We start from the raw sequence: 16230 nt of genomic DNA, 5'->3' as shown, positions 1-16230 counted from the left end.
CACTCAGGAATACCAGTGTACTTGCGTGCAACCCATACTATCGACCGTAGGGGGGGGTGGGGTTATTATGTTGTGCCCAGCATAAAAAAATTAAATCGGTATACATTTCGTTAATTATTGCTGACTCTTATGCACAACATACATTTTAAAACCATGCTGACATGTAAGTACGGTACTGAACCTCAAAAACATATTCATTGTGAAAATTCACATTCAGCACCGTCACTCAAAATTATGAGCTAAGTTTAATTGAAAAAAATGAAACAATAAACAGTTTTTCAAAATTTTAAAATGAGAAGTATCTAACAATTAAAATATTTTCAAAAGGTGGGAACGAAGTACCCCTCACCCTTCACTTGATATTGAGAGGGTTAACGGTTAACGACGCCGGTTAATGACGACTTATTTCTGTTTACGGATTTATGAATTATACAAAATGAACCGACTAGAACAAACACGTCTAATCTACGTTTGAAAGAAATTCTGCTCTGTGTCAAACATTTTATTTCCAAGGGTAGATTGTCAAAGATTTTTATAGCTGCGTACTTCATCTCTGCCTGATCAGAGTTTGATTCATTAAAGGGTAATGCAAACCATTTTCCCTTGTAGTATTGCACTTGTAAATATCTCCGCTGCTCTCGAATTCGGAAGCTTTGTATCTAAAAAATTTCATACGTCACTAAAGATATGGTGAGGCTGTCATTATTGCTCCCAACGATCTAAGGAGATGACTGCTCGATTTGTGTGTGTGTGTGTGTGTGTGTGTGTGTGTGTGTGTGTGTGTGTGTGTGTGTGTGACTTCAATGACTGAAAATATGTAAAATATGTAAAGTTTTCTGTATCGTAAAGTTTGGAAATTATTCCCATGACGGAAGTAGTCGAACGTAAGCGTTTTAACAAGTCTGCTACATACTTTTTGCTGTTTAAATTTTTATCTAGATGCTTACCCATTTGTTCAAAATGCTTTTCTCTGTTGATTTAATTGAAAGATCATTCAATGGAGCAACAACAGCTGCAGACCAGTGATCTAACCCACTCCCACCGTAACTTTTCCTCATGTACATTATGTGGCATCCCACTTTCTTTTACTCGAGGAGCCGAGGATGAACTTCTGCATTCTGTTTTTTAAATAACAACTGAACCTGGCATGCACTGAAGTACGTACTTCATAATAACTTAATTTCCCCATTAGAATATTATGACTGGCGGGAACAAATGTTTTGATAGCTCACTGAAAATCTCATCTGGTGGTATTTCATCGCATAAGAATTTTATTATTGGTACAGGATATTTATAAACAGCTGCCTAAGTGGAGGGGCCGTTTAGAAATCAACTGTGGCTCCCTAAGTAGCCCAGTATTACACTAGTGAATGAAAACCCTAGAGTACATTAACTTCTCAAAAAGCTTAGTAAATGACTGAATGAGTGGCGCTGTGCGGTGGTTGATGACTCCTGTGGAGGAGAACGAATGGCTACATTGATGGTCAATAAGCTGCCTGCCATAGCTATGGTGTACCTCCTGGGAACTATATGACTAATTGGTTATATCCTGTTTTCTCATACAGCAGTAGGTTTTGTGCATGGCTTCAGACCTGCCAGCTCTGAGTGGTGTTTATGCAACACAAATTACAGTACACAATACTGTCATGATCACGAAGTCTTTCACAAACTGAGTCCTTGGATAAAATGTTCTTAGTTTCCTTGCCTCGTCTAATTTGGCTTGAATCCAGAGCGTTCGATGACTGCCTTCCTTATCACCGTCGTAAGTTAAGTCTCACAATTTCACGCTCTGAATAGTACACTCACACACAACACAGGTGTTTACTGAAACAGATCATAGATGTGTGCAGTATGCACTTCAAAATTATGTAATTGTTGATACGTTCCTATCGATGTATGGTATACAAGCGGCGGCGTGTAGACTTATCCTGTCTGGAATTTTCTCGGTGCGTCGCGAGAGAGAGCTACCTCCGCACGCACTGGTTTTAAGACTGTGCGCAAGCTCTCTGACCACGGAGTCTTCTGGCAGCAGAGAGCACGTCAACATAGGCGACACCCAGTGGCGATCACCAACTCGGAAAGTCTGGGGGGGGGGGTTTCCAATTTGGAGCTGGCTATGCCATTGGTAGTAACGTATCAGTACTTCAGTTCATTCATGGTATTTCCACTGCTGGTCTAGAACATTTCCATGCAGGTTCTGATCTCGCAAAGAAAATATTTCATTGAGGTGAACCTGCTATGACACCGTTGTGCTAGTCGTCACCATCATATAACGGACGTTAATGTTGAGCCTCCAACTCCTGAGTGACACCTGAATGGTTCTTCCTGGTACCAAAGCCAACATAGCATACTGAATCTTGATAGTGCTCGAGCGACATTAACTACACCGTCACTTACTTGTCAGAACAAATTGGTTCTGCACTGGAGGTTTAGAAATCAAGTGCCAACCAATTTGGTACAATACAGGGTGTTACAAAAAGGTACGGCCAAACTTTCAGGAAACATTCCTCACACACAAATAAAGAAAAGATGTTATGTGGACATTTGTCCGGACACGCTTAATTTCCATGTTAGAGCTCATTTTAGTTTCGTCAGTATGTACTGTAATTCCTCGATTCACCGCCACATGTGTGGGCTGACGAGAATCCGCACGCATGTGCAATCACGTCATCAACACAGATTTTCTGTGAAGGTTGGGCAGGCATTGTTGGTGATGTCTTGATTGGGCCCCATGTTCTTCCGCCTACGCTCAATGGAACACGTTATCATGATTTCATAGGGGATACTGTACCTGTGATGCTAGAACATGTGCCTTTACAAGTACGACACATGTGGTTCATGCACGATGGAGCTCCTGCACATTTCAGTCGAAGTGTTCGTACGCTTCTCAACAACAGATTCGGTGACCGATGGATTGGTAGATGCGGACCGATTCCATGGCCTCCACGTTCTCCTGACCTCAACCCTCTTGACTTTCATTTATGGGGGCATTTGAAATATCTTGTCTACGCAACCCAGGTACCAAATGTAGAGACTCTTCGCGCTCGTATTGTGGAGGGCTGTGATACAATACGCCATTCTCCAGGGCTGCATCAGCGCATCAGGGATTCCATGCGACGGAGGGTGGATGCAGGTATCCTCGCTAACAGAGGACATTTTGAACATTTCCTGTAACAAAGTGTTTGAAGTCACGCCGGTACGTTCTGTTGCTGTGTGTTTTCGTTCCATGATTAATGTGATTTGAAGAGAAGTAATAAAATGAGCTCTAACATGGAAAGTAAGCTTTTCCGGACACATGTCCACATAACATATTTTCTTTCTTTGTGTGTGAGAAATGTTTCCTGAAAGATTGGCCGTACCATTTTGTAACACCCTGTATATTGAATTCATATGTTCCTTTTATTTAAGATGCACATCTCCGTAGTTGAGCGGTCCATGTAGATGGCTGTCATGAGGAGGATTTGGGTCCGATTCCCAGTACTATCATGGAGTTTTCCTTGGTGAGAAGACTGGCGGGTGTACTCCGCATCGTGGTGGTAATTGAGGAGCTACTTTACCGTCTGGCAACGTCTTCACGATCTGGAAATTCTGTAAAACGTACGGGGGACTGGTGTGCTGGGCACATGGCTGTCCATATTGCATTGGAGAGGCGCTGCAAGGCAAAGGATGACACAGAGGCCGGTGGTCAGCCCTTGGGCCTTCACGACCTGGACGAGAAGCTCGTTTCCTTCTAAGTAAGGTGAATACCAACAGTAACCCGAGGGTGGGATCCTACAGCAAACTTCACTATGTTTTGAAGTGGTTGAGTCGGCCGTTGACTGGCTAAAGTTTTGTGGATATGGTTTGTCACTGGAGTCGAATTTTTTAACACCAGTTAAGAGTAAATTCCGCAGATGTGATTCCCCAACGTATTAGCTGGTATTCGGTTTAAATGTGTGTGTGGGCAAAGGAGCCGTGTAGTGAACTGAGTTACTGGGAGGCTGATGTTATACACTGATTTATGCGGTTGAGCTGTAGAAAATGTGCAAAACTGGTACATTCGCTTAAATGATATGTAACTCTTTACGACGTTACGGGGTGTGTGGTAATGTTGTTTTTCGTGTTTTAGAGCTGTAAAATGTAAGTTTTTCATTATTCGTATCTAAATCAGGTGCAGAGGTCAGTTGAGGTCCACGGCGAATGTAAATTATTCTTGTATCCGCTTCCGCACGGAGGATTTTGGAATGACTCTTTAACTTGCTTTGTCGGCATGTGGACTGCTGCTTTGATATTGTTATTAAGTCGTGGATTGAAATTTAACTCTTCTTATAGGAATTCTTTCAGTCACTTAGTCAGTTTCAAATGAACTGAACGCTGAGGGACATAGATACATTTAAGAGAGTGTGTCTCGATATCTAAAGCGTCTGATTTACTAGTTGCTGCTTTCAAACAATTTAGAAGCTGTGCATTTTCAACTTCTCGCGGCGTAATGAATAATCCATTAAATTTCGGGCATGCAGCCGCGCAAATAAAATTTCTTCTACTGATATTTCGGCCGCGTATCGTCCGGCCATCTTCAGAGACCTATAACGAGCACTATTGGTTCACCAACATATTTTTCTGCCAAATATTTAGCTTCCTTATTAAAACCATTGGTAGGAAAATGTAGTCACCACATTCGTAATTCTATGGATTTTATTCAGAGACTTAGCAATGTCAGGCTAAATAGTATGGATGTTCTTGTTAGTTCTGACGTAGTATCATTATACACCAAGGTACCTTTAAAGGACTCTTTAGCTCTTATCAACCAACATTTTGATAAGAACATTACGGCCTTATTTGAACATGTGCTTTTATCATCTTATTTTCAGTTTGATGGTGAATTTTATGAGCAAATTGACGGTGTTGCCATGGGAAGCCCCCTCTCCCCTCTGGTAGCTAATTTATTCATGGAAGACTTCGAGGACAAGGCACTGGACTCAGCATGTTTTAAACCCACGGTCTTCTGGAGGTACGTGGACGACACATTCGTGGTATGGCCCCATGGTATGGATGAATTACATCGATTTCTTCAGCATTTGAATTCTATCCATGCTAGCATTAAATTTACCATGGAAATAGAAAAAGACGGGTGCCTCCCCTTTCTGGATGTTGTCGTTCGCCGTAAAAGTGATGGCACATTAGGACATGCCGTACATCGGAAACCAACGCATACAAATCTATACCTTCATGCCAGTAGCTGCCATCACCCTTCTCAGAGCATGGGTGTCCTTAAGACCTTAGTGCATCGGGCGCACTGTGTATCCGATGAAGACAATTTACAAGGAGAGCTAACATACCTCAAGAGTATTTTTAAATCGAATGGATATTCTCCGCAACAAATTCGTAGAGCATTCGATGTAAAACCTAAAAAGAAGGTATACGATGCGGAAGAAGATAGTAATTTCTTCAGATCTAGGGCGTTTCTGCCTTATGTGGGTTCTCTTTCTTCAAAGATAGGCCGTAGTCTAGAGAAACACTGTGTTAAGGTGATCTTCCGGCCCCCCACGAAGATTGCGGCTTTACTCGGCTCTGTAAAGGACGATTTATTGCTTCGTAAGGCGGGTGTGTACCAGATTCCTTGCGGAAATTGTGAGCAGTCATACATAGGTCAAACAACACGCACCGTTCATGAAAGGTGTGTGGAGCACCGAAGATACACACGCCTATTACAACTAGACAAGTCAGCTGTGGCCGAACACTGTATTGATACGGGTCATTCCATGAATTACAGTGATGTGAAGATTTTAACATCCACCTCTTCTTTTTGGGATTCTGTATTCAAGGAAGCCATAGAAATTCGATTAGCCAACAATTTAATAAACAGAGATAAAGGTTTCAATTTGGACAAAGCATGGAATCCGGCTCTTGGACTAATTAAATTGCAGAGAAGTCGTCACCGTGTCATCGCCGCCGATCAAACATCGATAAGCACATCGAACGTCCGTACGCTTTCGCCACAGGCGGCGCAGCATCTGTGACCCGCATGCGCAGTACCGCCGCGGTGGAGCATATAAGGCCGCGCTTGGCACCTTGTCATCAGTCTTGTGACTCGCTCTGAAGATGGCCGGACGATACGCGGCCGAAATATCAGTAGAAGAAATTTTATTTGCGCGGCTGCATGCCCGAAATTTAATGGATTAATTTAGAAGTTATCTTACAAGTGTTTAGTTCAGTAATAAAGTGTGCTCAAGCTACCAACGTGTACCTGATGTAAAAGTGCTGGGGTGAAATAATTGTGAATGTGGGCTTGACAGCTTACCACTCCCATGCACCTGTAATAAGAGCTTCCAAGTACGAATTTTTTATTATCCGTTCTTTGGTAATAAATTTGAGACAAACTTTAAGTCAACCATTTCTGAATTAAGTTGCTCGAATGTAAAGGTAGTAGTTATTTGAATTTCAGTCAGATTTTTTTCGAGTGCGAGGAAAAAGCTTTGGTTCTAAACATTAGACCTGCTGCAATATGTAGGCAGCATGCAACAAATAAAACATGCCTGAAGATGTAAATGATTAACTGTTGAGCGTAGCTACGCGAAGGAAATATTCCAACTGTGTGCAGGTTCCTCATTCTGACATCGCGTTTGAACGTTGTTTCTTTGTGAGAGTATAGTCTTACGACTCGCGTAAGGAGGACTAATTCGACAGCAGCACAATCATATCCTGCCGAGGCAGCAGTTTAACGTTCCACAATATCACTGCTCCTCTTGATCTGCTTCCCACGACTCTCACGCGAGTTTGGAATTGGTGGGTCAGGAGGCCCTGAAGGTACGCTATGAAGGCTTTCGCTGGTCCCATTAACGAAAGCCTCAGATACATAATATATGCTGCACCACTAGGGTCGTACAGACAACTCACATACTTTGAACAAGACAATTGATTTCTTCTCAAAATGATACATATCTGCATGGACAGTGCGGCGACGTGTAGAGAATTGCTGACTGTCCACGCAGCGACCATTGTTATTGTTATGGCTTCTGCTGACGTGGCAGTAGAGATGGAGCTCCACAAGGTTGTGCCCAACAGTGATATTGGACACCAGAGTTGCACTACGCAGTCTTTTCAAACGGATCCCAGTTCCATGTACTACATCTGCGTCTAGAGGCCATGATAATAAAAAAAAATTCATCTCATTCCATCCATCACTGCATACAGAACCAAAACTTGACGTGATGGAATGGGACGTCCCGACTGACGATGCCAATAACTTGGGCAGCAGGTGCCACATTACTCCCTTGTTAATACCACTGACTCTGCCTCACCTTCATTATGTTCGTGACGTAATCATTCAACAAGATACTGTTCTATTCTGGCCTGCCTTGATACAAAGGATGTTCAACTGATGCCCTGGGTAGCCCATTGTCCAGAATACTCACCCACTGAAAACGTCTGCCTATTGATTGAAGGGAGTCTGGCCGACCACCATTTGCTAATCCCTAGTACAGTTGTAGCAGCATGGAATGATGTAGGGCTACCCCTGTCCACGTACAGTTCGACTCATGCCCAGCTCGGTTACAATTGTGGCTGCCAAAAGTTGCAGCCTTTTATGCTACATTTGGCATCTCGTACAACTTGAAATAACGTGCAAATTTAATCACGTATTTGTCATAGAATGCAGTATACGCACAGCAAGTAAAATTAATATTAATTACATCTTGACTTCCTGGTGTTGCGATTTTAGTGATAAGTATTGTGTGATGTCAAACGCCTCGATGTAAAGAATTTTTCTTGAACGTGCTAGTTAATGTAAATCTCCAAATTTTCATTGCTGTAGAAGTTTAGTTGCAATGTTTATGATTTTTTAATTTGATATCTTTATTTTCTTGACCCACTGTGTAAAATGTAACATATCTCAATTCTTGACTTGGGTAACGCTGCATGAGTACGACGGAAAGTTATTTTCTGCCATTGTGTCAATATTACAGTCATAAAGACAACACCGTATTTATTCTTATTTATTGCTAAATGGCCTAGGTGGCGTTGAAAGTAACAAGTGGTCATACTAAACTGCGTGCTTTGATATTATCCGCAGCAGTTATACGTAACGTGCTTTGGTAGTGTATGGATGACGTAGGGAGGATTGGCCATGTGTTTGTAAACTGCCGACAGAGCAAAGCACATTAGAATTCTGGGTATGCATAGTTCATCAAAATAAGGATCTCGTAATGCTGCACAGAGGGTGCAAATCGTCCACGGAAATGTGGCAAATTTCCTCATGATGGACGGAAGGAATCTAATCGAGTTGCATCAAATGAATGGGGAAAGGAGAAAACTATGTATTTATACAGGCGATAGTATAAACAGTCTTACTGACATTAGACATATAAGTTCGTGCAGTCCTTTTCGAGGAAGAGCACGACTTCTTGCCTGTGCAGTTCTCCTGACGTAATGAGGTACAAAGTAAGAATTCCAGTCAACATTTTCAACAGATGAGCCCATTTAGATACGAGACAGTTTTAGTATGACGCCTTATGTTTCAAGAGGTAAGGAAGGTCTGAGTGCATATGAGTACACGTTGTGATGTAAGGAAGGTATGAGTGCATATGAGTATACGGCGCAGTAGAAGCCAGTGACCTGCGTGTTCAGACACTGTCGCTCCAGTAACAACGCTGCAACGTTGTGTCAAGAGTCAAATATGGATGTCTGCTGCCTGCCACTGCCATGCAGATGAGATTCCGGTCGTACATTGTATATACGCCACATTTCGTGGTGCGCTGAAGTGATTACGACTATGGTAGTCCCCACATACCCTGCGTCTGAACACAACGTACATGATACTATTTCTCGTTCACACTAGTGAAACCTGTGATATTAATAGGAAAGGAATGATACATAGCCCTTACAATTATCTGTAATGGCTGCCCAAATCTTTGTCGCCAAAACGACGCAGATGGTATTGGGTCAGTGGCTGGAAATAAATATAACATGGGGAGTGAGTCCCCAACGAGCAATACATGTGACGTGTGAAAGGTCATTTGGGTCTCTGTTTGACAAAGGTTGGTACAAACATTTTAAGAGTGCCTTTATCAATTACGTCATCAGACTTCACTCATAACCGAAAGAGCAAAACGCAGTGTACAGCAGATGTAGTTTTCACTAATAATTGAGAACGATAATACCCCATGGGAGCGTTACACATCGCCATTAGATTTAAACGAAATTTGATATGAGTTGCAAGTTGGAGCTCATGTGGTTGACGAGCAAGTACATCAGATTTCGATAATGCCAATGTGGCTACTGTCATATTACACCAACGTTGATCCCTTAGAGACATTCACAAGCACTGATGGTTTCTGTTGTCATAAGTTCGCGTTTGGCGCGATTGTATTTTCATCGCGATTCGTGAGTCTCAAAATGTGATGACTCATCTCATTGTTCTTCTGTGGGCTTTTGGTGAGTATGGGGTAGGGGGACGGGCTGCCAGGTGTCTATGGTCACTGGCATCTGAGGCTGTTACTTTGATGGGGAGCTCTGCGAGATATATCAGCAGGAAACACCGCTGGGCGTACACTTCTGAGTGCTCCCCTCTTTCCATATACACCAATAACCACGCCATCATCAGAAAAATGGACAAAACTGTTAATCAGGAATGATTCTAATTTGTTTTTTAAACTTTCATTACCTGACAGTGCTTTTAATTCCAAGGGCATTAGATACTTCCTTTGTTACTGTGCAAGATTAGGTTAGTTGTTACTTTTTTGTTCCTAGTGTCATACTTATGAGTGCTGCCATTATTTTCAAATTTATTATGAACCTCGCATTAATACAACTATTTCTAAACTGGATTCCTTCATAAAGTTCGAGAATGGAAATTAGGTAACTATCTCTAAACCATGTTTCTGTGCAATCAGTATTTTGCCAGCGCGTGAAATTACTCCAGGAAATAATTCCACAAGACTTGGATGAGTGAAAGTATGAAAAGTAATAATATAACTTTCTCATACTTTCATCACAGAACGTAACAATTACGTAATGAGGAAATGTGGCTCCACTCGAGGGCCCGAGAAAATAAGTACTGTGTAATTTCCAATTCAAGTTCTAAATCAATAAGCATGTCCAGAAAATTTTAACTACAAGTTTCCCCTGTTGCTGATGATTTCACACCTTGTACAGAATCGCATGAACTGTTTCTTTTTTTCTAACAGATAGACAGTTTATTGAGAACTAATCAATAACATTTTTGCAAATTTCATCTATTGCTTCTTTTATGGTGATGATCGCATCGACAGCAAACAACACCATTAAATATGAGATGAACGTTAATTTTATATACCAAGAACTGTAGTTGTTTCATAACTAAATTCTATGGAATATGAGTAGCAATTGTTTCCCACCACGAAGAATATTCCTTACGAAAGCTCCATGGAAGTTAAATATGAAGCATAACTATTATTGATTATAGTTCTAAAATGAGAAACTTCAGGATTATGCTCCGATTCGAAGAGTGAAACGCCTTAATTGCATCACCAAAGAATCAGTCGCTTTAAAACCGTAGACTACATGTTCCGTGAAGAGGCCCTTCTGCAATCCAAATTTGGTGTGTCTCACAAGAATCTGAGTGATACTTAAAGAAGGACTGATTTATTATTAAGTACATTATCAATCACAGACCTTTTAACAGAAACTTAGAAGTGCTACGTTCGAGATTTATTTCCATGTGCGCTAATACCGTTCTTTAGGGGGTTTAAACAATAGTGCACTTTGCCTGGAAAGACAAGTAATGCATTGAAAATATGCCTGAGATCATTTGCTATTAACAAAAGAATTTTCCTGGCGGAAGTTGCAGCTATTTAGAAGTGATTGAATGCCTGTGGTATTAATTGCTACATTTAGTACAACGATTTTCCTTTTGCTTTAAGTAATATTTATAAAGTGAACTATTTCCTTTTCCGCACTAAATGCACTCCATATACTTTTAATTTTGATTTTGTTATCATAATTATTAATCTACGATGTAACACGCATGCTTTTACATTTTTATAACACTTCTCAATGTAGGAAAAAATCTTCTATAGTACAACAGCAATGGCACATTTACACTTATCCTCACCACTTAGTACAGTTCTCCCTTTCTCCAACACGATGCTGCAATGCACTTTCTTATCAACGACTTCTTTGATACGTCAATATTAACATATTTCAGGGTTTTGGGAACAGCTGTTGATGCAAACAAAGAGAGAGATATAAATGCACTAATTTTGTTACATAATGCTCTTTCCTCGTATGTGTAAATCAAGTTGATGCTTTTCGTTGTAAAATTGTCTGCTTCGACCTCATTAACGCCGGCCGTAATGACAGAGTGGTTCTAGGCGCTTCAGTGTGGACCCACGCGACCGCTACGGTCGCAGGTTCGAATCCTGCCTCGGGCATGGATGTGTGTGATGTCCTTAGGTTAGTTAGGTTTAAGTAGTTCTAAGTTCTAGGGGACTTCTGACATCAGATGTTAGGTCCCACAATGCTCAGAGTCCTTTGAAGCTCATTAACGATCATAACGTTCCCTTAAAAAAATTTAATTGACACAGTAGTACGAATTAAACTTCAAAATACTATCATTTATCGAAACAATTATTTGTCTATAAATATGCTTCCCCGTCTTGAACCATTTATGTTATAACACAAGGAGATCAATCCTTAACGCAAGGACCTGGCTGGGATTCCCTTCCCCCGCCGGCAGGCGATCAGCGGCAACGATGCCGAACAGTACATTTCCCCTCTTCTGTGAAGTTTTTTGTTTGTGTAGAAATCTTGAGCAGGTAGGACGTGTATGTTGGGCCTCACAGTGCAGTGTATTCAGTGTAAATGTTTAAAATGAAATGGCAAAATATAGTACACGTAATCTATTCTGCACGATTCATACGAGCATACAGAATCAGTGCATGTAGTAGGAGAGTACTTAAAGAGAAATTTCCTAATATTCAAGTTCCTACGTTCCATCGATTGATAAATGAGTTTCATGAAAGGGAGAGTGTGCTTGAAAAGAAACGTAGACAACTACTTACAGTAGTCACAGAAGGAACTTTGGATAACACTGGGCATGTACTCTCAGGCGTAGGGAAACTAGCCTCCCTAAGGCAGTAAACGTTTAAGAGAAAAGCAGGTGGGTTGGGAAGCCGCAAAGTGGCGACCCCACTATCCATTTACACTTGCGCAGCCCCGTAAGTCAGCCAGGTGAATTTTACCAGTTACTACTAGTACCGAAATTTGGTGGCCAAGAACCAAAATTAGTTCACTATCATGTTCCTCAAAACCCTGTACCTGGGTTCTTCCATTTTGACACTAATATTGGTCCCATCGCTAATGCGGATGGCGTCAAGTATGAAGCGATACAGTTGGGCTAAAATAATATTCACGTAGTTCACAGCTGTTAAATTGCCCTCAAATACTGCCACAGATCACGTGGAGGACTACATGGCACATAACTATTCGTCACTGGCCTTGATGGTGGCATATCCACTCACGATCATCGACCTGGTGTAAGTTGCATTTTCTTTGACTTACGGTACAACTGCTTTGATGTAGTGTCCACTGGCTGCAACCGTTGGTTGGGTCGCTGAAGCCCCACAATCTTCAACAATGAACGCTGAATGTTGTGCTCCAAAACAGTTGTGCCAACACCAGAATCGTACTGTATAGTCGTATCTAACACACATTGCCGTCTATACAGATTTACAGAGCGGGCAACCCTAGCTCTCGGCGTCCAGTGTACTGACGCTTACTCTTGTTTTCACCGTGCTTCATCCTGTCCCCACGGGCATTCAACATAGCAACTGGCAGACAACCGAATTTCTCAATTTGCGTCCTGTATAGTCGCTGGAATGATTTCCCATTCGTTTCTGGTCTTCTCATGTGCTTATCTTACCGCGTCTTATCCTACAACGCCACCCGGCGGCTTTCTGTTTCGCGGTGATCAGTGGTCATAATGTTTTGATTGATATGTGTACAACAATTATAAATTGATTCCCATCCTAAGCACGAGTAAAATATATTTTACAGACGTCTACACAAGTATTCTAACAGAATGAAGATATTAAACATAGAAGTTACCAAATCAACGAGAATTTACATAAGAAAAGGGAAGTCGGGCAATGAGATTGGACATCCGAACAGACCTACAGTGCATTAACGTGTCTTTAAACCGGGAGGGGGGGGGGGGAAATGAAGAACAAATGGAAGTTAATGTAATGTACCTCAACTACCTATGTTTCCCATGATAGCTCAATTCTGTTTGCCTCTAGTATGAATTTCCAAGATTGACCCGAATACTGTATTAATACGTAAGCCAACTTATCGATAAGAAATAGTTCGCGTTAACAGTGAGGTCATAGCTTCAATTGATATGTTTTATACTTAGGGCGATTGAGAACATCGGTTCAGTGTGCAGCACTACGGAATTTGCTATTGGTGCATATGACCGTTTTGACTTGAGGCAGTCAGACTTTTACTATAATAATAAAATACCACTCAATGCTGATGACTGATTAGCGATTAACGGAGAGACATAAACTTTCAATTATTATTAGAGGCGGAAATCCAGTAAGGACAATGCGAGTTAGATGAACCAAGGAAGTTTTCTGTCTCGTTCCAGTTTAGCAGGGAAGACTCTCAAGATGGCTTAAAGGAAGGCGGATGAGGAACGTTACCAATGGTTGACTGTAAAGACGTTTGGTTGAAACTCATAACGAGTGGAAAAGTATAGAGGAAGCCTTCAACGAGGAATTAATGTGTACTTGGTGGCTGTTATGAAAATAGTCATGAATATGATGGTCGTGGTGATTATGATGATGAATCGATTTTGGGAAACGTTTTAATAACAATAGTGTATACATTTTAATATACCACGTTGAGCAACTAAAGTAAAGGACCACTTTCTCGAAACCACGTAATTATCTCCCATTGCAATGTATAAATTTCAAATTTGGCTCAATGGTGTCAGTGAGGAAAATAATATGCCATGTGACCTTACTCTCTACCGATGTTAGCGGGGCACTCTGTGACGTCACGTTTTGGCACAGCCACTCTACAGACAGGAAGGTGTCACCACTTATGCAAAAAGAGTCTCAAATCAAAAGTTCATGTGAGCTGTAAGGTAGGTTAACGATGTCATAATGGCACTAAATTTCACTACAATTATGCCCAACGCCAACGTGAACGTATCACACGATACGAAGATCGTCACAGCCCCTCTTACCCACTTTTCACCGCTTTTGTCGCCTATGCGATGTAAGTCAGAGGAGCGACACACATCGTTGATATCACATGGTTTTAAAATGGGTGACCAAGGAAACCTTTTTGGACACACCGCCGCTCAGAAACGGTACAAAACTATCTCAGTTGATGACATAAAGGGTGTCAATCAAACTACCCTTTCCCTTGGCCGTTAATTCCGACACATTTCACGGACGAAAACGACAGTTCACAGTGCGATGAGCTACGCGAAGATGATCTTGACAGGCTGCGACACTGCTCACACACTCCAACGTTTCAAACATTCTCTAAGTACACTGTGGAACTACATCCGCATTGAAAGAAGTCGCTTCAATTTGGAGGGAGGCCGCAGTTTTTGCTCTCGTGTACTGGTTTTAACCACTAGCGACCGTCCGAAATTATTCGACGAAATCTGAACGTCACCCGAAGGATCGAACTGTACTAACGCTTTTTCAATCGTTCTGTTTGCCGCCATCACGTGACGTGATCACTCGGGAGTGCCACATTACCACGTGCGTAGAGAAAACGGGAGAAGTTCCATCTGTATGTCTCTTACTTTGGCAACGCCTTCTGTGACAGCCACGAAACTTCGTTGAGGTCATTATAAATATACTTTCATAAATATCGACTCCAAACCACCCTGGCGGCTGCTCTGACGTCTGAGGGCTAGACACCTCCATCGACATACTTTCGGCGCAGTTTGCCTACCTTCAGCTGCTAGAGGAGCCGCCGGGCTCAACTGGCGTCGAAATACCTGACAGGTGTACACACTGTGTGATCAAAAGTATCAGAACACCCCAAAAGAGATAAGTTTATCACATTAGGTGCTGTGTGCTGCCACCCACTGCCAGGTACTCCACATCAGCGACATCAGTAGTCATGAGACACCGTCAGAGAGCAGAGTGGGCACTCCGTGGAACTCAAGGACTTCGAACGTGGTCAGGTGATTGGGTGTCACTTGTGTCATACGTCTGTACGCTATATTTTCACACTCCTAAACATCCCTAGGTCCACTGTTTCCGGTGTGATAGTGAAGTGGAAACGAGTAGGGACACGTACAGCACAAAAGCCTACAGACCGACCTCGTCTCTTCACTGACAGAAACCGCCGACAGTTGACGAAGGTCGTATGTGTAATAGGCAGGCATGTATCCAGACAATAACACTGGAATTCCAAACCGAGCGAGGTGGCGCAGTGGTTAGCACCTGGACTCGCATTCGGGAGGACGACGGTTCAATCCCGTCTCCGGCCATCCTGATTTAGGTTTTCCGTGATTTCCCTAAATCGCTTCAGGCAAATGCCGGGATGGTTCCTTTGAAAGGGCACGGCCGATTTCCTTCCCCATCCTTCCCTCACCCGAGCTTGCGCTCCATCTCTAATGACCTCGTTGTCGACGGGACGTTGAACACTAATATCCTCCTCCTCCTCCTGGAATTCCAAACTGCGCCAGGATCCACTGCAAGTACTATGACAGTTGGGTGGGAGGTGAGAAAATTTGGATTTCATGATCTAGCAACTGCTCGTAAGCCACACATCACGCCGGTAAATGCCAAACGACGGCTCTCTTGGTATAAGGAGCGTAAATATTGGACGACTGAAATGTGGAAAAACATTGTGCAGAGTGACGAATCGCGGTATATAATCAGGCGATCCGATGGCAGGGTGTGCGTATGGCGAATGCCCGGTGAACGTCATCTGGCAGCGTGCGTAGTGCCAACAGTAAAATTAATAGGCGGTGGTGTTATGGTGTGGTCATGTTTTTCATGGAAAGGCTTGCACCCCTTGTTGCTCTGATTGGCACTATCACAGCACAGGCCTACATTGGTATTTTAAGCACCTTTTGCTTCCCATTGTTGAAGAGCAATTCGGGGATGGCGACTGCATCTTTCAACACGGTCGAGCACATATTCATAATGCACGGCCTGTCGCGGAGTGGTTACACGACAATAACATCCCTGTAATGGACTTGCCTGCACATAATCCTGACCTGAATCCTATAGGCTTCAC

Source organism: Schistocerca cancellata, chromosome 9 (assembly GCF_023864275.1).
Source record: "Schistocerca cancellata isolate TAMUIC-IGC-003103 chromosome 9, iqSchCanc2.1, whole genome shotgun sequence".
Classification (NCBI taxonomy): domain Eukaryota; kingdom Metazoa; phylum Arthropoda; class Insecta; order Orthoptera; family Acrididae; genus Schistocerca; species Schistocerca cancellata.
Note: the sequence above shows the minus strand (reverse complement) of the source record.